At 38.8% G+C, this 23662-nt stretch overlaps 2 pseudogenes; both read left to right on the top strand.

The window, feature by feature from the left end:
• Positions 1–404: 404 nt before the first annotated feature.
• LOC105064728 (E3 ubiquitin-protein ligase MIB1 pseudogene) lies at positions 405–4567 on the top strand (annotated as a pseudogene).
• A 2017-nt stretch (positions 4568–6584) lies between these two features.
• Positions 6585–7826, top strand: LOC105064727 (L-fucose dehydrogenase pseudogene; annotated as a pseudogene).
• Positions 7827–23662: the final 15836 nt, after the last annotated feature.

Below are 23662 nucleotides of genomic sequence, written 5' to 3'. Positions count from 1 at the left end.
AGCTAATCGAAAGTTAACTTCACCTTTAACCCTTAACCAAGGGTCATATTGGCCCCAACAATTCAACTTGGGTCCTTCTTGAATGACCTCCTCTCAGGCACTGGCAGTCATTTATCAAATGTGCTCTTACAAACTCTCAAGGCATTCTTGTATTCCCCAACAGTGCAACTGGTTCTTACAAACAGGTTTTCCCATATCAGCTTTCATTTTGATCATTGAAATATCCACCAAACAAATTTTCCCATCCAGAGAATAGCAGAATTCCAATCCAACTCCATAGCGTTGCCGAAAGGATCTCTCTAAAATGCAAATCTGGCTTTTTCACTCCGCTGTTGAATATCACTCTCTGGTTCTTTTGACTGAGAATTAAAATTCACTCTCTCAAAAGAGCATAGGAAGTCATTATGTGTGAAGATGGCCAGTGCCTGCCTCTCCTGGCCCTGCTTCCACCACTCCTCTGTGCATCTTCCATCCATCCAGGTAAAAATGGTAGTGCGCAGGGCACACAATGCAGTTTTGTTTTTTTAATTTCCCGTGCCTTTCTTCCTATGGTCTATGATGCTGACTTTCATTTACATTTTGAATTTAGCTCCAGTACTGCCTTACCTCTAAAGCCTTTATCCACTGCTTCTCCTACTAATAAATGTAGTTTATTACATGTACGTGATTTATGTCTGTAAGGGACTGGATAAAAGCAAAACAAATAAATCAGACGTGTTTTAAAATATTCATATATAACAGTTGTAAATGTCCCTATAAAAAGTCAAAATATTCCAAGGTGTCTTAATCTACTCAGGCTGCCGGCACAAAATACTGCAGACCTAGTGCCTTGAACAAAAGGAATTTTGACCTTCATGGCTCTGGAAGCTGGACATCTGAGATCAAGGAGCCAGCATGACTTGGTTTGGGTGAAAGCTCTCTTCCAGGCTTGCAGGTGCTTGTGTTCCTGCTGTGTCTCCAGGGGGCTTTCCATGGTGGGGAGGAGGGAGAGCAAGAGAGAGACAGAGAGATCTCCCTGTATTCCTGTTCTTATAAGGCTTCCAGTCCTATTGCATGAGGGCTCCACCTTTATGATCTATTTTAACCTTTATTACTTTCCAAAAGGCCTGTTTCCAACTACTGTCACATAGGGGTTAGGGCTTCAACATATGGATTTGGGGAGGGACACAATTCAGTCTGTAGCTCAAGGGAAACATGTGTGCTGTGTCAGCTCTCTTGGTCATCTGCATCCCTCCTGGTCTCTAAATTGGCAGTTTCCTGTGACTCCTTTTACACCTGGGCTAGTGTCTCTTCTCCACCCAATCACCACTTGCTTTGCCTGTCTTGTGACTCGAGTTGGTGACCATATAACATGTGATTTCATCTGTGTAGGCTCCCTGAGAGGCCAGGTGACACTCTCTTACCGACTCGTCCTCTCCCAGTCCCTGATCTGTAGTGTGTTCTTCTGGTAGACGCCTGCTAATTTGTCCACCCCTATCTCTGAGAAGGGTCATCCTGTCCTGAAATTTAAAAAAAAAGAAAAAACTTGACTAACCTCCTGGTCCTCAATGATGGAGGAGCCTCAGAAGAGACCCAAGGGCCCTTCTCTCCTCACTGAACTGCAGACAGGCCCCCAGTTCCTCTGTCTCTCCTTGTCCTGAGGCACCCCATCAATGTATGTTGGCCTACTTAAACATACCACATTCAAGTTCTCTGATACTGTGATCACTATTCTGTTTTATTCATTTGATGTTTTTGGCCATCTTTCTTTGGTTTTGGCTGAATTCTGCTATGTTAGAGACTTATTTTTAACAGCATATGCATAGAATTTTGTGGGGTTTTTTTTTAAGAATATGAGAACTCTTCATTTGTTAGTGATATTTAAATAATTACACTTTATATAATAGAAAATACTTGGCCTTCTTATATTTCTGTTATTTGTTAATTCATATACTATGATAGTATCTTACTATATTTTGAATGATGATGCTTTTTCTCTTAGTTGTATCTTTTATTATCAGAAATACCCGAGTCCGAGAGCGGGTATTTGGAGTCTCATAGAAAATCTAGGAAGATTACAGCCAGAGGGATCTTTGCAGGTGCCAGAGTGGTGCTAGGAGTGGACTGGCAGTGGGAAGATCAGGATGGAGGGAAGGAATGGAGGGGAAAGGTAACAGAAATCCATGACTGGAGTGCATCAACCTGCACAGCACAGCCTGCGTTCTCTGGGATGATGGTGCTAAGAACCTTTAGAGAGCTGGCTCTGAGGGTGTGTCTGATCTGAAGTGTGTCCTGGATGCCAGAGGAGGTTCTTTCTACAGAGATCACTGCCTTGTGCTAGGTGAGCAGCATGGCACAGGAATCCTGGTGGATTGCAGGTTGGTGACCTGGTCAATAGAGATCTTGGCCTAGAAATTGTACAGTCTTTGTGGCACGGTTATGGAGGGTGGACTGAGGCATGTTTGAGACTTTAACTACAAATGCAACTGTCTGTGGCATTGATGAAGACCATGACATTGTCGTGCAGTGTCCAAGTGGCAACAGGTGGACCTTCAAGCCCACTGTTCTCACTGAAGTGAACACTGTCCAAAGCGGGGATGCTGCTCAGGGTGCAGAAGGAGGCGCCTTGCAGTTTCAAGTGGGTGACCTGGTACAAGTTTGTTATGATCTGGAGGGAATTAAACTTCTACAAAGAGGACACTGAGAATGGGCTGAAGCTATGCTCCCAACTTGAGGTGAAGCTGGCCAAGTACAACAGATTTATTCAGACAGAGATTTAAAGGTGGAAGCTGGCAGAACATCTCGGACATATAATCCAGCAGCAGTTCCCCAGGTGGCATGTGCAGCAGCAGCCATTAGCAACACGTCTGGTGAAAGACACTCCGAACTCTTGAAGAAATTATTTGAAACCCAAGAATCTGGTGACCTCAATGAAGAATTAGTTAAAGCTGCTGCCCATGGAGATGTTGCTAAAGTGGAAGATTTGCTAAAAAGATTACATGTGGATGTAAACGGACAGTGTGCTGGTCACACAGCTATGCAAGCTGCTAGTCACAATGGACATGTTGATATTTCAAAGTTACTTTTAAAGCAAAATGTGGATGTAGAAACAGAAGATAAAGATGGAGAGGGAGCCGTTCACCATGTAGCTTTTGGAGACTAATGCGCTGTCACAGAAGTACTGCCCCGAGGCAGCACTGATCTGAATGCTCAAAACAAGCGTGGACAGACACCACTTCATATTGCTGTCAGTAAAGGTCACCTGCAGGTGGTGAAGACTCTGCCGGACTTTGGCTGTCATCCCAGTCTTCAGGATTCAGAAGGTGATACCCCTCTTCATGAGGCAATCAGTATGAAAAGTGATGATGTCCTGCAGCTATTCTGAAAGCTGGAGCAGATGTTACCATTACAAATAATGATGGATTTAATGCTTCGCACCATGCTGCACCACGAGGAAATCCCAGTGCTATGTGTGTTTTACTATATAAATTACCAAGACCATGGATTGTGGATGAAAAGAAAGATGATGGTTATACTGCCCTGCATCTGGCTGCCCTTAATAATCACGTAGAAGTGGCTGAACTGTTGGTACATCAGGGTAACGCAAACCTGGATGTCCAGAACGTGAGCCAGGAGACTGCCCTCCCTCTTGCTGTTGAGCGACAGCACACCCAGATTGCGAGGCTTTTGGTCTGTGCAGGTGCCAAGTTAGATGTTCAGGATGAGGATGGGGATACTTCTTTGCATGAAGCCCTGAGGCATCACACTTTGTCTCAGCTACGTGGGCATCAGGATATGCAAGATGTGGGGAAAGTCGATGCTGCCTGGGAGCCATCCTAAAACACATTAATAAAGGGACTTGTTACCCAGGGGGGCCGAGAAGAAGAGTGCAGCCTCAATTGCCTGTTTCTTGGCTGCCAGTGGTGTGGACCTTAGCATTCGAAATAAGAAGGGTCGGTCTCCACTGGATCTCTGTCCTGATCCAAGTCTATGCAAAGCACTGGCAAAGTGTCATAAAGAAAAAGTCAGTGGTCAGGTGGATTCTTGAAGTCCTTCTATGATCAGTAATGAGAGATACTCTTTTTGGCCCATATGGACAGATTGCTGCCTGTTCTTTATGTTCTCCACGAGTCAAGAACAAGTTCAATCTAGGACAAAGATTGAAGAATGTGGATGCTCTGACAAGAAAGTAGCTGTTCTTTTTCAGCCATGTGGACACATGTGTGCTTGTGAGAGCTGTGCCAGCCTGATGAAGTGTGTGCAGTGTCGGGCAGTGGTTGAGTGAAGAGTGCCCTTCATCATGTGCTGCGGAGGGAAAAGTTCAGAGGATGGCACTGATGACATCTCAAGTGGGGATATCCCCGAGTTACAGAAGGATAAGGACGACACCAACGTCAATGCAGACGTGCAGAAGCTGCAGCAGCAGTTACAGGACATTAAAGAGCAGACAATGTGCTCTGTATGTTTGGATCATCTCAAGAATATGATTTTCCTCTGTGGCCATGGAACGTGCCAGCTCTGTGGGGATCAAATGAGTGAATGCCCTATCTGTCAAATGGCTGTTGAACAAAGAATTCTTTTGTATTAACTAAGAAACTCAGTGTGTTTTGTTAGCTAAATTATTCAGTCATGAGATCTTAGTGAGCTTTCAAGCTAGCTGGAGGTCCTAATGATTAATTTTTAATATCATAGTTCCTTTACTAGAGTGTAATTTGACTAAAAACGTCCCAGGACAACAGCAACAAAAAACTCCACAAAACAGTGTTTGGAGCCGTGTTTTTTTGTTTTTGTTTCTGTTTTTTTTTTTTTTTCCTTTTAATTTAAAACATCAAATCCATGTAATTCATAGGTAATTTAACTTTGGCCTCTACAGGGGAAAATTCTTTAAGGTTTTCCTGTTATTTGTGTTTTTATTGCATTTTCTTATAAGAGAGTTAATAAATTTGTTTGACCTCAAAAGATATGCTTCCTTATGCTCAGCTGACTTTCAGTTTATCATAATTTTACCCAGAGAGTTGACACTGGTACTCAGAAAAGTCATGCATCAAATGAAAGGGGCAAGTCAAACCGTTCTGTCATGCATGTTAAATAATAAAATAGTAGTACAAGCTGTGTGTGGTTAAGGGAAGACTGAACAGAGGAGTCTTTTTAAGATAACATAGTTTATCCCAATGATTGTTTCTGAATTCTTAGAGTAAATGAAAACATAGGGTGAGAGAATAATGACTTTCCATTTATTTCCTGGATTCAGAGGAAAATTGTTTAACTTGAATCAAATTGCTACTTTCAGTATGACTGACAGACGTGAAAAGGATAAATAAGCAGTCATGGTGGGGAACTGAAGGGGGAAGTTATCCAACAAAAGAGTACCTGTTAACTCACCATTAAAAAAAATACCCCCTGGATTTACCATACTAGTAGTCAACTTTTCTGATCTAATGACTTGTGTCTAATTTTTTATAAAAAGGATTATAGTAAAGATTGATACTTTCATTTGAAGTAAATTAATAATTTACTTTCATTCCTAGATTCGAATTTTCTTTCGTATTTTTTCGGGTGGTTACTTTTAAATGTCATATTGGCTGGGCCATAGTGACTAGATATTTGATCAAACATTACTTTGGATGTTTCTGTCAGGGTATTTTTGGATTAGCCTTCCTTTGAATAAATGATCACTGATACGTCCTTTTGATGGCATGAACATTGATTAGGTATAACTATGCATACATTATATATTTTATTAATAATTATGAATGTTTATTAACTCTATGTATTTTTATCTCAAAAATACTTCCACACATAATTACATATAAACATTGTTTAAATGGTGCATTTTTGTTTTAAGCTCTTATTATTATAGGGATCCATATACAAATAATAAGTACTTAAAAACACAGCAGCAAATTATATACTACATTAAAGGATCTTCACCAACTATTATGGATCTGTCAAATAATAGTAGATAAAATATTTAAGCATTCTTATACTATATAATAAAAGCCAATGTAGTCTACATGTAACACTTGTAAAAGATATAATATTTTCATGACTTTATACTCAGATTTTAGTATAGTAACTGGCTTGTAAATAGAGTATTAGATTTAAAGACTAAATGAATGAAAATGTAAATACACAGATTGTAATAAAACAAAAAAATTAACAAAAACCAGTAAAATATTTAAATCATCACCCATTCTGCCAACTCAAAAAAATCTGCTGTTTTCGTATTACCTCAATTATGGAAAATCAAAGAACTTTGTCTTATACTTTTATGATCTGTAGTAATTTAATATAGTTAGATATTTTCTTTCAGGTTATTATTTTCATGTTCACAGTCCTGGTAGTTTAAATCATGTTCTGATGCACACAGACACACACACACACAGAAACACACACACACACACAGAGATTTATATCTGATTGGGGATATTTCTGTTGGAACTTCTGAAAAGAGAAAATTTGAGAAACAGTGTAATTGCCTATATTTTGTACAGACCTGCTTCTTTATTTAAATCGTGTATTTTATAGACAAAGCAGAAGTGAATACAGAGCGTTTTTATAAGAAATTAAGCCCCTGAACATTGCCCCTCAGCTTTACCGTAAAGATGGGGCTTACTGACGTGTTTGCACGTGTTTCCCAGCTCACTCTCGAGAGAAATCTTTGTGTTTTTTATCTGCAGCATTTTGGTACTAATCTTATTTCCACTCCCATTTTATGACTCCTTTTGATTTAATAACGCCTTTTATCTTTAAATCAAATGGCTAGCTGCAAATTCTTTGGTAACTAAGGACTTTATGAAATCATAAATAGCTTTCTGTCTGTTTGTGACACTGGTGTCTCTGAGGGGTTGAGCTGGAGTCATAGACTCCTGGGTCCCCAGAGAAGACCGGACAGGGGCCCCAGGCTTTGCCGGGCTTCCAGGATCCAGCCTCTATTTATGGTTCGACCCCAGGACCTCAGTGGACTTTGGAGGTAGACAGAAGCCCGGAGTGAGTGACAGAGGGTGAGACCCTGCCGCAGAATGGCAAGGGGAGCCGCTGCGCCGGGAAGGCGGTCGCCGTGATGGGGGCGGGCGCGGCGGCCGAGCGGGGAGCATCCGCGCCTTGGCGGAAAGCGGCGCCCACGTGGTTATCTGTGAGAAAGATGAGCCTAGGGGCTGGGCCCTGAGGCAGGAGCTTCCAGGAACTGTCTTTCCCCTCTGTGATGTGCCTCAGGAGGAAGATGTGAAGACCCTCATGTGTGAGATCGTCCGCCGTCCCGGCCCCCTGGATTGTACAGTCAACAGCGCCGGCTACCGTCCTCCGCCGCCGGGGCCCGAGGAGCCCTCCGCCCAGGGCTGCCGGCAGCTGCTGGAGCGGAGCCAGCTGGGCACACACACCCTGACCTGCCAAAGAGCCGGGGGAACGTCGTCAACATCTCCAGTCTGGTGGGGGCGGTTGGCCAGTTCCAGGCAGTTCCCTACGAGGCCACCAAGGGGGCAGTAACAGCCATGACCAAAGCCTCGGCCCTGGATCTGTCAGTATGGCGTCCGTGGCAACTGCGTCTCCTCGGGGAGCATCGGGACCCCACTGTGGGAAAAGCTGGCAGCCTGCACACCGGATCCCGCTGCCACAGTCTGAGAGGGCGCACCGGCCCAGCCCCTGGGCCGCAGGGGCCTCCAGCTGAGGTGGGGGCTGCCGCTGTGTTCCTGGCCTCTGAAGCCAACTTCTGCACCAGCACTGAGCTGCTGGTGACCGGGGGTGCGGACCTAGGGTATGGGTGCAAGGCAGGTCTGGGCAACCCCGGGGAAACCCCCCCACCATCCCTTCCTGATCTCCCACATTTCCACTCGGGCCTCCCTGACTAGGGCTCTCCCACCCCAAACACAGCCTCCCCAGTTTCAGCTTCTACATTCTGCCTCTCAGGTGCCCACCTCAACTCCAGACATTGAGCCACCTCACAGGTTCCTCTACCCCACCAAAATCATAAATATTCTTGGTGACTGGAGTCCTCCACAGGAGGTAATATCTTTCTGCAAAGGAGATATTAACCAATGTTTTATTGTTAAGTCTAATTATAAAGCAACACTGCAGGAGAAAAGTGGGACTGTACATATAAATTTCACACAGCTTAATAACAAATTCATCCTTTGTCATTCATCTTTCTGTAAATTCAGGGTCAAAGTGGAAACAGTTAAATGTATGACACTCATGCACTTCATTGGGCTTCAGCCCCCTTGGTAATTTATCTGCTAAAACAAGGCAGTGTTATTCAGTGATCAGGTAAGGAGTCACCCTATGATTCTCCCCATTGAGAAATAGCACACAGATGAATTTACTTTACATAGTCCAGTTTTAGAATTAAACTCTTTTAGCCATTGGACTTCATTAAAATGAGCTGGTTTTGTTTGTTTTCTTGGGTTTGTCTTATTTAGTTTTAAGGGATCACTTCTTTTTGTTTTCTGAATATTTAAAACATTTGGTATATACACATATATGCATGAGTCTGTGTGTATTAAATACATATATATATAATTTGTGTCTGAATACACACACTACACACACATACGTGTACATGGAGGCAGTTTTGAAGTGAAATTTTAAAACCTTTTCTCTATGAAATAAATAAATATAGATAGATAGATAGATAGATAGATAGATAGATAGATAGATAGATAGATAGTTTTTGTTTTCATTGAATATTTCCAGTATAAGTGAAACAACATTTGCAAGAGTTAAGCCACTGACCTACACAATAATAAAAAACTATTTTTCAAAAACAATGATAGCTTGGACACACATATTGCTACTGCAGATTTTTATATTTTTAGTTATATAAATGATGGATACTCAAATTCCAGACCTTACGCTCTTAAAAAAAAAAAAATATATATATATATATATATATATCTCAAAGGAATATAATTGTGTGTTACAATTGTAACTCTGGGGTGTGTGAAAAAGTCCTCCCTCCACATGGAAGGTAGGCTCACCATTTAACTCTAAGGGACTCCAGTAGTTACAGCCATGAAAATAAATTTTGCATTGACAGTTACCTTTAACAAAAATATTATATTTTGATATCTCAAAAATGTTTTTAAGAGATGGAGATCAGTAACCAGTATTTAATTTAAAAAGAGGTATTAAAACTCATGATACTCTATTGAAATACTCTTTTGGAGGAAAACATGACTAACTGCATTAATACATTTATCTTATTACATAGTTGCTAAATCCATGTAAATGACTCATTGCTTTGATATTCACCAATTATTTATTTATTTATTTTGCTTTAGATTTAAAATCTGTCCAGATATGGAACAAAATACAGGGACACAATGTAATTAATCTCAGAGAAAATTATATGATACTAAAAGGCAAAAAACATGACTCATTCTCTGAAGGACTTGATCACTTAATCTATCTTTAGATCACTCCTGTTGTGTTACGGGAAGAACAGGTGTTTAAACTGCAAGTAGCCTGTGATGTGTTCCACCCTTTATTACTCAAGTGGCTATTGTACAGAATTCTCCTTGCATAGTTCATTGACCCCAATACTTCCCACCAACTCGTCAACCTTTACTTTATTCTCATTTCACCTAGTGACTTAGACATCGTGGTTAATGATTTTAAGGACACTCTTCTAAGACTCCTTGACAATTTACGGATGTGCCACTGTTCTCCAGCAAAATCCTACTGTTCACTCTGTACCTTCAATTGGGCTGTTACCTAAAACTATTATTTCAGAATAAAGTCGAATTATCTTACAATAAACCTATGATTCCCAATATAAAGTAGACCCAACAGAATATTCAGATACCATAATAATCTTCCCAGGTTTTTTTTTTTTTTTGTCAGTTTCTGCAATAAGTTTGTTCACTTTTCTTTACCCTTCTAATTTCTGCTTTGCCACCCAGCTCTGATCTTAAAAAGAGAGGAAGTCATTGTCCATGAGTTGTTTCCTCTTCTTCCCATCAAGCTATGAGTAGAATGTCTACATCTGCACCTTCCTACACATCACCTCTGGTCAAACTAACAGGCCGTCCTCCATCATCAGTCTAATCTCCCTGAAGGTGTTGGATTCTGATGCTTTTCCTCTGCAACTTTGTTTATTAATAATTCATTTTCTCTTCCATAGGATTGACTTTTCTCCAACAATTTGATCCTTTCTAACAGCTTTTAATCATGCTGAAATTTTCTGCCAGTATATAATACAAGCGAACAGGCAAACAATTCCCTTTTCTATATTAGCTCCCTGTAAATCTTTTCTTGCTCAGAGAGAAACATTCAAATTACTGTCTAAAATTTCTGTCTTCTTTCCTTGTCTATCTCTTATTCATCAAACCACTTAAATATGATTTCTTCCACCATCATTATATTTTCATTTTGTTTTTATTTTAGCTTGGTTAGTTGGTGCTAAATGTTGCATTCATTTATGTTTGCAATTTGCCCCCACTGCCTAGGAGAGTGCCTAGTAGTATGTGGTAGGTGCTTGATAAACATGCTGAATGAATGATGGAGGACTGTTTTTTCACAGTTTCTAATCTTAGATTTGTGTGACTTTTAAAATTAAAGCACCATCCTTCCACAATGCACTGAAAATCTCACGGAAGACAAAAATTTCTGTTAAAAGCCAGATTTCTTATTTTGAAAAAAAATTCTCTAAACTTAGTGGAAGAAAGTACAATCATCAATTGTCTTTCAGCTGCTAGGATCCCATCCCTCTGCCAGGCAAACCTGCAAACACTCTACCATGTCCTACTCACAAATACAGCTTAAGCTGGGGCATATTCTGCATGACTTCTTTATCCTCTATGAACAACTGAAATCTCCTTTTAATTTGGATCATCATCAAGTCTGATGGATTCTCATGAATCCATGCTTCCTATATGTGTATTCTATTGTTATACTTAGAGATATACTCCATACAGCTTTATTTCTTAATAAATATCACAATATTTTACTTGAAAATTATGAATCCCCTAGAATATTTTATATGCTTCAATTTGTGCAAAGTTGGACATCTATCTTCTGCATAAATTAAGATTCGCTGAGGTCATAATCAAGAGGTGAACATTTCTGTGTCCTCATATTTCTCTACTGTTCATTGGCATTCTATACAAGCTTCCTACTTTACTTCTTGGAAAAAAGGTTATCTTAATTTCTATCAAGGCATATTTTCACATCCCTGATGCTTCTTAAAAAAATTCTGCTACTACCTTCTCTTCTACTGAGGCGGGAAGCCCCATAAAAAGACCAGTGGGACCCCCAGGCAGGACCACTACTCTCCTGCAGCACCATCTGATTCCCCCTGAGTGCTGCTTGGTCTCTCGCCCAGATCCAGGTTGCTGTCACAACTGAGCTGTAACACTGAGCTGTAACACTGAGCTGTAACACATTTTTCTACAGCACTACCAGACCTCAAAAAGATGCCCTCATCCTGATTCTTCTTCTATTTTCTGTCTAAGCTCTAGTCTAGAAGATCTTATTTGAATTTCCAGTTTATATGCCATTAATTTTAATGACATATTACTGTAAAACTACAATCCTTGAAACTCTATGACTTAGAACTATAAACATTTGTCTCGCTCACAGATTTCCAGAGTGACTGGGGTGCTTATGCCTTCAGGCCAAGGATTGGTTTCAGGGTTTGCCCATGTATCTTTCATTTCAGAACCAACAAATACCCAGACATCTTCTCATGGCCAGTGATAGAAGCACAAAAAGTTAGTTGGAAATTCTTTAAGCCTCTTAGGACCTAAGCTCAGGACTTTCTCTTCCATCCATATTTTGTTTGATAAAGCAAGTCAAATGCCCAAACCCAAAATGATACATTTCAAAATTATATTCTTACTTCAGTGAAATATGAGAGAATCAGGGAAGGAGAGAAGAATTGTGGGTATCAAATGTCTCATATCATCTACATGTCAATAATTAAAAATGAATCTTTCTACCATTGATTTCTTTAAAAGCCAGTCTCACACCTCATTTGATATCTCTAACAGTATAAGTTTATCAGATCAATTAGACACTCGATGCCACAAATCTGACACCACTATCCTTTATACCTACTTGTGCTCATGTTCCTTCTGACAGTAAGTTTATATTGATTCCACCCAAAAACTGAAGGAAGAAATAAAGGATATTCCTTGATGCTGTCCTCTCACTCAGCTCCCACACACCACCCCCCAGCAAACCCAGCTTACTTTAAAATTTATGCTCATGCTATTCTTTAGTCTCCAATTTAGCTGTCTATTCCACTGCTGAGTTTACTAACATCTCTCAACTGAGACAATGAAAAATATCTCATAGTTGATCTCCATGTGTTCAGTCTTTCCTCTACTCTCCATCCTCCACATAGGAGTCAGAGTATGTTGGGTATGTATTTAAATCAGATAATGTTATTAACCTAGTGGTATCTCAGCATCCATAGTGAGGCATATAGATGACCTATCACAGCCCAGAAGACTCTGTGTTCTTTCCTTGGCTTCTCTTTCCAGCTCAGGTCAATTTCTCTGTCTGCCCTTCTCTCCCTTAGACATGAAGGTTTTTTGCCTTCCTATCCTTTTGACCTACAAGGCTTTTCACATGACCATTTCCTTGACTTTTCTTGCTCATCAGTTACTTACATGTCAACAGAACTATCACCTCAGAAATGCCTTCTAGCTCCCTTCCTTTGCTACTGCTGCAGTCCACTACCTCACCTGGTCCCAGGTCTGCTTTGATCACCACCAAAAGTGAGCGATTAGAGGAGGATGTGGCAAACTGATAGAATGACTCCATTAATAGTGATTCATGCCTTTAAATACATGGAGGATACACACACACACGCTCTCATATTATGTGTGGCAATTTTTACACTGAAAGATTTAATACATTATTAAAAGTGATAATACAATTTTCAGCATTTTAGATTTACCACTTTTCTTTGAAAGAGGCATTGCTGTCTGTGATATCCTTGACTTCATGGAATGAAGTAAGCATAGATATTACATTTGGATAATTGTTTACAATTGATACAGTCTTAACTTTATACACATAAAAACAATAAATTAAATGGTCTGCTTCAAATGATACATCTAAGTTGGATTCTAGCTGACAATCCCATAAGATTTATTTATTTCCCAGGAGTATAGTGTGTTGTTGAAGGTGGATCCCAGATCATCCACCATTCTTCTAATTAGATGCAATATTAAGACATTTTGGGAGAATGTCATTCTAAGTGAAGTAAGCCAGAAAGAGAAAGAAAAATACCATATGAGATCACTCTTATGTGAAATCTAAAAAAAAAAAAGAACATAAATACAAAGCAGAAACAGACTCATAGACATAGAATACAAACTTGTGGTTGCCAAGGGGGAGTGGGATGGGAAGGGACATACTGGGAGTTCAAAATTTGTAGATACTGACAGGCATATGCAGAATAGATAAGCAAGATTATACTGTATAGCACAGGGAAATATATACAAGATCTTGTGGCAGCTCACAGTGAAAAAAATGTGACAATGAATATATGTATGTTCATGTATAACTGAAAAATTGTGCTCTGCATGGGAAATTGACACAACCTTGTAAAATGAATATAGCAATTAAAAATGTTAAATATAAATAAATAAATAAATAAGACACTTTGATTGCCTTCCTCACCTGGTCCTGCTTAATGGACCATAAGTCTTAAGCATCATTGCTGAGGGTCATTTGCTCGATAAATTCTAGACTGGTTGATTGACTGATTAACATGATCCAGCAATTCACATTTAAATGTAACTTTTTTCAAATAAGGATTTCACTAATTATGAGATATATATGCTTCATCTTAGATAAATTAGAAAATGATCTTGATCTTTACTTGCCAGAATATATAGGCTGTAAAAATGTCACCAAAAAGAAATTCTCAAAAATACATTTTGATATTCATAATTAATATACATGTTAGGATCACAGGATATTTTAGAGCTAAATAAAGTATTACTGTTTAAGAGAATATGTTTTTGCATTATCTATACACTAGGTACTATTGGGTACTGACCATGTAATAGTTTTAAAGGTTTTGGTTATTTATCTATATTGAATTTTATAAAGTTTGTTCATACCATGTACTTATTTCACTTCTAAAACTGTACATTGTTTTTCACTCAAAATACTCTCATATGAAAGAGTGCCTTCGCCACTATAACAAAGTCATACTAACATCACAGTGTTTTGAAATTCAGACAGTGTTATTTATCTTGACCTGTCTATTGGGTATTTTTAATGCATTTGTCTATATTGATTTTATATAGTGATAATCAGTTTATAGTATTATTTTGCAGCATTTTTATACACATGCAAATTAATATTTTTGATATGTTTACATTGATACTAAGAAAATATTCATTTATGAGTGATATTCATATATTATGACCTTTCATTATATAAATATATGTGGAGATGCACACACTCCATTTGTATAAAATTGTTTTACTCACTTTATACAAACCTCAAAATAACTTACTGTATAATCTAAAACATAAATATAGAAACATAAGCTAAAATATTAAACATATCATCTTGGCCTCTTATCCGTAGTTTAATAATTTTGAACATTTTTCTACATAGATAGATGTTTGATATGTAATTCTATCTTAGATTACTACACTGATGTAGGAATACTGGTTGTAGGGACTTGAATTCAAATTATTTAAAAAACAAGGGAACATTATTCTCAGAACTCCAATGCAGGGGGAGGGTATAGCTCAGTGGTAGAGTGCATTCCTAGCATGTGCAAGGCCCTGGGCTCAATCTCCAGTACTTACAGTAAAAATAAATAAATGAACTTAATTATCCCCCCCAAAAAGCAACTCCAATGCAGATATTCAGAAAAGAGCCCTGAAGCCCCTGTGGTGCGTGGGCTGAAAGCCCCCTACAGAGCAGCAGCAGGTGTGCAGTTGGAGACAATCCACAGGTTCCTTCAGCACCACTGTTCTGTGGACAGCAGTCTCTGCCTTTCAAAACACTATTGTAAATAAATTCAGAATTTCTGTTCACTTTATTTGCATTATGTACATATGTAGGCACATCTTGTTTTAATTGAGGATATATTTCTAACTGTAAAATAACCTGTCTGACTATAAATAACTTGTATATCGGGACAAATGAGAAAGTCTGAGAAGAGAAATACTGGATTATCTTACCACTAAGAGATAACTACTGTTGACACTACACATTAAAACTACTTCAAATATGCATATGAGCCCATGTTTACTTTCCCAAGTTGGGAGGATCCCAAGTATATAAATTTTACATGTTATTCTAGGAGTATTTTCTAATTTAATGGAAGTTTCTTCTAAATCATAGTTTTAAATGGTTCCAAATTCTTCTGGGTGTGATATCATCCACTTAAGCTGCACAATTTGATTGAATATAGTATGAGTTAGTTTCCTCTTTGTGTATTACTAAGATAACACTCCTTTGGCAACAATCTTCAAGACGAACACTTACTTCCTAACAGTGATTTTCTGGGACAACACTGGCAGATAGAACTTTTGGCAATGCTCGACATCTATGCTGTAAAGTTCAGTGCTTACTAGCCACAGGTGGTTGCTGAGCACTTGAAATGTGGCTTCCCAGACTGAAGAAGTGAACTTATAACTTTATTTAATTATGGTTAATTAAAATTTAAATAGTCACATGTGATAAGGGACTATTCCATAAGAAAGTTCATAAAATACAAAAGACTAGGCCAAAAGGTTCTAAGATTTCTTTAGCTGTAAGTAAAATTTTGAATTGGGTTATATAGATCCCAGGGGCCTTCCATTTTCTTCTTAAAGAAAAGTGTTATTTAAACATTTCTTTACTTTCATTTATTTTTGCTTATTCCTGAAAAACACCTGTGATTCTTGCCTTCTACATCCATGTTCTTTCTTTTCCAATTGTCATCCTATTACACACCATGTAAGCAGAATCTTAGTATACTGCTCAAATCACCCACATACCTCTCAAAATAGCCCATCTCCATTTTAATGTCATCATAATGTAACTTCATCTGCAGCCTTTCTCTCTTTATATCTGTTTCATCCCAAATGCTTATTGATATTTTTATTCTTCATCTGTCATGGAAAATATTCCCTCTGTGAGTCATCATGACCAGGTTACCTTTTAATAAACCAGGTTGCTTTTTAATAAACATGGTGTTTGATTTACTACTTGTCCATAAGTTAGACACCAAGATCCATCATGACTTGACCTTAGCCCAAGACTGCACTTGGGATGGTATTTTAACCTACTCTGAGTTTCCACTGAGTGATGCCTGGGCCTATTGCCATACAGACAACAGGGAGAATTAACATTCAGTGCTCCCAGTCCAGGTTTCTGGGAAGCCAAGCACTCACCTTAGTTCTGGTATATTGAGTAGGACCTGTCTTCTTCCAGACCCTATGGTTTTGTGTCTTGGAACACACACAAGAAGATCACAACCCTGAATTCAAATCGCTATTCTTGTCTGCTTTTCTAACGGACATTCTTGTCTGTGTTTTCCAGGACACAGTTCTTAACAGCAAACCACAGTCTTTTTTCCTGTCCCTCTGATTCCTGGTAGTTTCTGCACCTAGATGGATGTGGTTAAATGTAAGAATATTTTGGTGAGACTTAAAGTTATAAAATATATAAAGATAGTCTTGCCTGTCTATAAACGTCTTGTAACTAGGCATACTGGGACAGTCAGGCAGGACATCTATTTTATTGTTCTTATTCATAAATTAAAACCTATAGTTTCTAACAGTTTTATTCCATTAAAATTTCTCTTAGATTTTGCCAATAGATTGTTTTCCAATTTTTTGTCTTGTCCTTCTCAGATACAAAGTCAGCTTTCTAGACTTTTCTCTAGGATAGTAGTTTTGGGGCTTTGCAAATTGCATTTTGCAGATTTCTTTACCAACTGCTTTCCTATTTATATATGAAAACAGGAGTCCTCAGAGGTACCAGCGGTAACTACACACACCCTCTCCTGGGAGGTCTGACTACTTACTCTGTGGGGCTCCTCTGTTCTTTAAGATTCTTAATGACTCCTCTGCCCTGGGTCCCCATCCTTAGGAATAGGAATACTCGTGAAGGCATTATCTCTGGTTTCCTTGGAGTTCCCTTATTATCCACTGATCCCTCTAGTATCTTTGTAGTCAGTTCCCCATTTTAAATTCACTTAGAATTCCCTAGTGTAGTTTCTGTGTTTCTAACTAGACACTGGCTAGTATAGTTACTGCTCATTTTCCAGGCATTCTGTATCCTTTGTTGTGCGTGTGTGTGTGTGTGTGTGTGTGTGTGTGTGTGTGTGTGTGTGTGTTTGCCTTCATAGGTAAATTAGTAGAACACGGGAGAGACTACATGGAGGGGTTGTCAGGAAGATACCATTGTGATTCAGAAGAACAAACTGTTTCTTTTAAAATTTTATGCTTAGTGCCTTCCCTTGATAAATTCAAAAGCTCTTTGAACTATGTTAGAATATTATCTGGCAAAACCCATATTCTTCCTGCTACAACTCATTGTTCATTTTCACAACTGTCAGAGTTACATTTAAATTTATATCCACTGTTATCTTTTTGCTCTTGCTTCCTCTCATGTGTTTTCTTCTATCAAACAGTTATATATGTTCTCTTTGTGGCCATACACTTACAAAGCTGCCTCCTCCATCCCATGTTCCTACATTTGAGATCAAGCCAATTGATTTTATAATGTGAGCATGGCCTCCAGTGTGCTTAGTAATGGTGTTTCTCTTTATTTTATATTATTTGGAAATTATCCTCAAGATTTTAAGTGGAATTATTAAATGGGATCATTAAAAATGACCAATTATACCAGATATGACTATGTCAATGAAGGTAAGTAGGGAGATAATTTAACCATTATGCAGGCTTCCCTGTATTCTCTCATTATTTCAAATCCCAACATGAGAAGAGACAAATAGGGTTTCAATGGGAAAGTTAACACGTCATCACTCCAAACACTCTGTTCCACAAAGACCCAGACTGAAACTGTGTGTCGGTGAATCTATCATGAGACCAGGCAAGAGACTGTGCATGCAATTATTATGTGGTCCATCAGTCCTTAAGCACTTACACAGGTTAAGAATTCAAGCCCATGCCTGCGTGTATGTCCCATATTGGGGACATTTATTGTTCAGTAACCTCTCTTACTCTGATTTTTCTTCTCAGCAGTCATTACTTTCATTCTTCCCTCTATTCATTTAGCATTTTGTCTCTCAGATTCAAAGTCTATACTAAGGTCCACAATGGTCCATGTTCCTTGCTCACTTCTCTTCTACCATTCCCCTGCTCATCTTACTCAAATCTTACAGACTTTCTTGTTTTTCCTCAAATTAAACACTCCATTTCATGCCTGAGGCGTGTTGCATATACTGGTCCTTCCATCTGGGATGCAGTTTCCCTACATCTTCTCGTGACTACTTCCTTCAACTTTATTTGGGTCTCCACTCAATTTACTGCACCCCTAGAGAGGTGATCCCTGACCAAATGTCTGTGAACCTCCAAACACTTCCTTGCACGTACCTGACCAGGATGCAGCATATGCTGTACTTTTGGATTCCCTGGTATCCCCACCAGCATGTATACTCCGTTAGGATTTGGAACTTTTTCTATGCAATCACTACTGCATCCCCAGTAGTGACTGGATAGTGCCTGACATTTAATGGAAATTATGTAAATGAATATGTTTGGACAAATGAATACACAGCATTTAATTGGGCCAGGAAATTAAGCTGAGGACTCGTGGATATAAAAGTCAATGAGAATTTTTCTGTACTCTCCTGTACCTTTCCCTTGTATTAGAAAAGTAGCAATCACTGGTGGGGGCAGGGGTGGGGTTGGGGGGTGGTGGCTGTTATGAGGAAGGGGAGGGGAGTGGTATGAACAAAACCTAAATAATAGAAAAAGTATCCATGTCTGTTTCAGTTTCATATGTCATCTTTTGAGATGCGGTGAAATTTTGAGATATTTTTGAGGATTAGGCTTAGCGCTATTTACTGAGAGTCAAGTAATATCTGGAACAAAGGAAGTAAACATTAAAACATTCTCTACCTACATGCTTTGCCATTTATGACAGCCTTCAAATTACTCTCTGATTTATTTCTTACAAAAATCTTGTGAAAATATCAAAATTATCATGCCTATTTTGCAGCTAAAAATGCAGTCTGACATTAAACCAGGTGCCTACAGAAAAAAAGGCAAGGCGTCATTCCAGAAGCCCTGATGCCCTTCAGTAAAGTGTTGAAATAACACCAACTTAACTGTGTGTAGTTACCTTATTTGTAAATATCCCCAACCTGTTGGGGCTCATGTTTTACTTTAAGTCCCGCTTTTCTGGGATGTTATGTATCATTTATCTGCACCATGGGATGTTACACAAATTCATGATTACATAGTCATATTTTTTTGCTTGTTTCTCACTGCAGAAAGATTGCTAATTACTCACCCAGGGCCTGGGAACAGCATCAATCAGTTATTTAAAATTTAGGAATCTAACCAACACAATCATTTACTCCATTTCTTTAGCTTAGTCTATTTCAACAGACAAACACAACAATTCAACACCTTCAAATTTACATGTTACATAAAGTTTTCCTCTTTGTAGTTTATTGCAATATTTTTTCTTTTCCAGAAAACTCCAGATCTTTAGCTCTCAGCAATAGACCACCTAGTCATGTGCTATAATTAGCTGATTGCCAGGAAATGGAGAATTTCCTCTAGGCTCAGGTTGTCTTTTTCTCTCTTATAGTAAACCATTCCTGATCAATAGATATGTATAAATGACTGAATTACCCTACACATAATACTGCTCTCCAAATAAACCATCCCTATATTTTAATGTCTAACTTATATGTGGGGCCCCCAGAGAAGGTTAAAAAGTGTTATTTGGATGTAAAAATCATGACTTGAAGCCTTTGGAATATATATGTGTATTTTTTCTCAGTATTATAAAAAATAAATTATAGGTATTTTTATTCTATTCTATTTTTAGTCCTGTTTTTTTTTCTTTTATGTGGTTTCATTGATTTTATTACTATTGGAGTTTTATTTTACATGTAACATGAATAGAAAGGAGATTGATTTTTTTCAGGATTTTGAAAAATACACATGGAATTATAGCAAAAGAAAGAACACAGGGATAAATGGAAATTCTCAAATGAAAATATATTAAAATGAGAAAAGAAAAATAGATCTAGTAAATTTACTTTGGGGTCAGTTCCTACCTCTTTCTTGTTTTCACCCCCTCTCCTCTTGGCTGGTCTTGTCTTTTCTCCATGGTGTCTCTGACAAGCCCTTCTCTTTGGTTCACTCCGGCTTCCTCTGCCCATCCCTAGAAAGTCCAGGGTCCCCAGAGTTTATGCGTGGGTCCCTTCTCAATATGATATATTCACGGTGACTTCTTTGAGTCCAGGATTGCCACCTTCTGGGATTTGCTAATGACTTTCAGTGATCTGATGTGAGCTTCAGTTTTACTCCTTATTTATCTGCTGTGTTCCTATCTACTTACTGGTTTTCCAAATACTGAATTCTCCCTGTAATACCACTAACCCCTCATCATACTGACTTTCCTTCTTCAGTTAAGAAACACCACTATTCGCTCAGCCACACAAGAGGAGAGACTCAGAATCATCTCAGACACTTCTCTCTCCTTCACCTAAAACATTCACAAAAACAAATTACATTGTTGTGGAAATGCTAGTTTTGTGGACTTTCTAGCAATTCTGTCCTGGTCTCTTCAATCTCTCTGCCTTAGTCCATTTGGGCTGCTACAACAAAATACTGTGGACTGAGTGGCTTATAAATAACAGATATTTATTTTTCACAATTCTAGGGACTAGGAAGTTCAAGATCAAGGTGGCAGCAGATTCAGTGTCTGCAAGAGCCTGCTTTCTGGTTCAGAGTGCCTTCTGGCTGTCTCCTTATGGGAAGGAAGGGGTGTGGATCACCCTGGGGGTCCCATTATAATGGCACTAATCCCATTTTTGAGGAATCCACCATCATGGTCTAATCACTTCCCAAAGGCCTTGGGTGTTAGGATTTCAATGTATGAATTTGTTTTCATGGAGAACAAATGGTGTGTACTGTTACTGTCTTGAGACATTTCATTCAACTCTTTTTGAAATCTTGCCTTTTCCTCTACTTTATTGCATTGTAAATGAAGAAACAAAGTTTTCTTTGCAAAACCCAAATATGATTGTGTTACTTTCATATTATTTTTATTATCCACAATCCAAATCTCTTCCACAAGGTAGCCTACTTATTGTTTCCATCTCCTCTCCACATACTCTTTCATGCAGCATTTGTGCCTTTCCAACAATGACTCTCCATAATGCAAAAGTCAATTTATTTTCACTTGCACTTGCTTTTGCTCGTACTTCATTCCTGTTACTCAGCTTACCATTCCTCTGCTTTTCCTTCTGTAGAAACTCCTATTCTCACTTCAAGATACAGCTCAGATGCTTCATCCTTTACTGACTAACACTCTTGGACAAATGGGAGGATAAATGCTGCCACATCCGTGCTCTGTTTACATAACACCCACATAGTGTTTGCTATGGTAGATGCTCTGCAGCATTTAGTGATCGCCATCACGACTAAATTCTAGGCTTCTTTAAAGGCTAACACCTTGCTTAGTTTGTAAAACATTACATATTTTCCTGCATTGGAACCACGAGTTAAATATTGGAAGCTTAAAAAATATGTTCTACCAACTGAGAGGGAAAACTTTGCTTTATTTTTAGAATACTAGTTTCCCTGGACTTAAATCCACGCTCTTCACTCTGGCCCATGAGGTCCCAGTCAACCTGCCTCTGCTGCTCCAGCTCACGTAATTAGAGATTTAAAACAATAGAAAACTAGTATTCCATTGTACAAATATACCACGTCTTCTTTATCCAGTCATCTGTTGATGGACATTTAGGCAGTTTCCATGTCTTGGCTGTTGTAAATAGTGCTGCTATGAACATTGGGGCGCAGGCATCTTTTTGAAGTAGTGGAATCTAAAAAAAGAAAAAAATGAACATAAATACAAAACAGAAACAGACTCATAGACATAGAATACAAAGTTGTGGTTGCCAAAGGTGTGGGGCATGGGAAGGGACAGACTGGGAGTTCAAAATTTGTAGATACTGACAGGCATATGCAGAATAGATGAACAAGATTATACTATATAGCACAGGGAAAAATATACAAGATCTTGGGGTAGTTCACAGTGAAAAAAAAGTGACAATGAATATACATATGTTCCTGTATAACTGAAAAATTGTGCTCCACACTGGAACTTGACACAACATTGTAAAATGACTATAACTCATGAAAAAAAAAATGTTTAAAAGAACAGAAAAAAAGAAATCAAGCCAAAAGCTGTTTTTTTGAAAGAGCAAACAAAATTGACAAGTCTCTGGCCAGACTCACCTAGAAGAAAAGGAGAAGGACACAAATAAACAAAATAAGAAAAAAAAATGGAGAAATTACAAACACCACCACAAAAATATAAAAAATCATAAGAGAATAGCATGAACAACTATATGGCAATAAGTTGGATAACTTAAAAGAAATGAACAATTTTCTAGAAACATACAGTCCACCGAAATTGAATCAAGAAGAAAAATATCATTTGAATAGATCAATCACTGGATGTGAAATAGAATCAGCAATAAAAAACCTTCCTGCAAACTAAAGTCCAGGGCCAGATTGTTTCACTGGGGAGTTCTATCAAACATACAAAGAAGAGCTCTTACCAGTCCTTCTCAAACTCTTCCAAGAGATTGAATTGAAGGGAATACTCCCAAACTCAGTCTATGAAGCCACCATCACCCTGATACAAAAGCCAGACAATGGCTCCAAAATAGAGCTTCTCAGCACCAGTGTTCTCGTGGCAGAATAAGCTCTCAGAAATGGCTTCTGCCAGCATCTGAGTCCCCAGGGGGAGTCTCAGGTGCCTCCCACCTCTCTTGAGTCTCTCCAAGATCAGCATCTATGTCTGACCCAGGCTCCTTTCAAATGTGGTATGTGAGAGTTTGTAGTCGCCCTTTAAGGGAGAAGTCTCTCTCCTGTAAACCTCTAGCTCTCCTGTGTGAAAGTCTGCTGTCCTTCAAAGCCAGGCATCGGGGGACTCATCTCCCCAGCTCAGGATCCCTGGGATAGGCTGCCAGGTGTGGGGCTTGGACCCCTTTCTCCTGGGGTTGAACCTCTGAAACTATGATTATCCTCCTGTTTGTGGGGCGATTACCTGCCGCTGTATGTCTTAACTGTATCACATTTCTGCTCCTCTTACCTGCCTCATTGTGGTTCCCTACTTATATCTTTAAGTGTGGAAAATCTTTTCTGCTATTCTGCAGATTATTTTCATCAGTAGCTGCCCTGTAATTTGTTGTTACTTTGTTGTGCCAGTGGAAGCAGATCAGCTCAGGGCCTTCTTACTCAGCTCACCTTGGCCACTCCCCTAAAAGTATTTAGTCTTTTATTTTCCTGCCTTGAAATTGGTCATTTTATTTTAAACCTGAATGGCTGCTTGATTAGATTTCAAAAGCAATAGATATTTTAGAAGCCTTTTACATTTGGGAAAAAAAGGTACACATGAATACAATTTCTGTTACCATTAAATCAACTGTTGAAAACAGGCCAAATTATGTCCAGTTAGCAGTTGTGATCTGGCACAAAGCAGCATGCAGGTGACCTATTTCCCA

The sequence above is a fragment of the Camelus bactrianus genome, chromosome 20, assembly GCF_048773025.1.
Source record: "Camelus bactrianus isolate YW-2024 breed Bactrian camel chromosome 20, ASM4877302v1, whole genome shotgun sequence".
Taxonomy (NCBI): domain Eukaryota; kingdom Metazoa; phylum Chordata; class Mammalia; order Artiodactyla; family Camelidae; genus Camelus; species Camelus bactrianus.
The sequence above is the reverse complement of the archived record's forward strand: the minus strand, read 5'-3'. Positions and strand labels throughout refer to the sequence as shown.